Source organism: Crocuta crocuta, unplaced genomic scaffold, assembly GCF_008692635.1.
Source record: "Crocuta crocuta isolate KB4526 unplaced genomic scaffold, BGI_CrCroc_1.0 scaffold99, whole genome shotgun sequence".
Classification (NCBI taxonomy): domain Eukaryota; kingdom Metazoa; phylum Chordata; class Mammalia; order Carnivora; family Hyaenidae; genus Crocuta; species Crocuta crocuta.
In genome coordinates, this window is record NW_027551560.1 from 6,915,500 (window position 1) to 6,916,958 (window position 1,459).

The window sequence follows — 1,459 nt, forward strand, 5'->3', positions numbered from 1 at the left end:
GTTTGTGGCAGGAGAAAAGAACACACTTTTTCTCTTTAATGGGCAACCACAGGAGGGCTGTCTTGCCTCACAAGGTCTTACAGAGTTTTAAATATAAAAACAGCCCTTTGGGCATTTTCTGTCTGCCCTTCAGAAGCAAAACTCAGACTGAGCCTCTGAAGGAAGCCCGAGGCTCTGGTTCCCAGCTCGAAGTGGCAAGTCAGAACCAACTGCAGAGGCTTTTCCGCACACAGGTGCCCAAGTCCATCCCCAAGAGATTCTAGTGCAGGTGGTCTAGGGGTCGACACAAGCACCTATTTGCATTTTTGAAGTTTCACACTCTGATATGATCTCTTGAGTCTGTCATGGGACAGGACTCAAGTGCCTGACACTCTCCACTTCAGTGAGCCCCCTCACCCATGGACACGCAATGGAGATCATCCTGGAGCCACGCTGTTCTTTTTTAAGCCCCAAAGTTATCGTTAGCATTGTCTTCAGCTTGCTCAATAAGTACTTTATTTGCTTTGCTGCAGGTTAACCAATTGCAGTGATCCCCTGAATTTGGAAATTTAGTCTTAATTATGTGAGCTTGATGCCTTGCTGTTACTGACACAGATAATGCCCCCTGACATTCTTGGTTATCTTTCCCTGATTTCCCCCCAAACACCTCATCCTACTTGGAACTCTTCACTCCCCCATTTCCCTCCCCCACCCCCTCCACATGAAGGGGGAATGCTAGCAGCAAAGTGGAGCAGGCTGAGTGAGGTGGGAGGAGCGATGAATGTCAAAGCCGGGACAGTCCAGAAGCCTGATCACTGGGCAAGTCATCTCCAGGGGCAGTAGTTCACTGACCTGCCAGGAAAAGGCAAAACCAGCCAGTCTGTGGAGCCCTGGCAAGGGTGCCAGGGACCTCCTGAAACAGCCCAGAGCTGCCACGTTGCCCTGAAAGGCACAACAGCTCCTAAAAGACACCTTAGGGCACAGCAGTGTGCAAGGGCATGTTGGGGTGGAAGAGCAGACAAGAGCCACCAAGGAACCCAAGTACAAAATGATGTGTGCTCTCTGAGTGGTGGAAACAAGGTGGCTAACAGAGTCCAAAAGAGGAAGAAGAATCCTCCTGCTTCGGCTGGAGTGATCAGAAAAGGCCACCCGAAATCCTGGGGATGGGCTGGGGGCCAAAACTGAGAGAATGGGAAGGCCAGACTATCACATCCTCCAGTATCCCTTGGCCTTTAAAAGTCCAAATGACAAGGAATGTGGGCCTTGTAGAGAAGTTTCAGTTTTGGATTGGCCAAACATAAAAACGCTTCTGACAGCCTAACCTCCAACACACACAAAGGAGGCGGGAGACAGAAGTGCCAAAGGAATGGATGTGGGGGGGAGGGGGGGATGGGCATGGAGGAGGGCACTTGTGGGGATGAGCACGAGTGTTATGTGGAAACTAATTTGACAATAAACTATTTGTAAAAAAAAAATAACT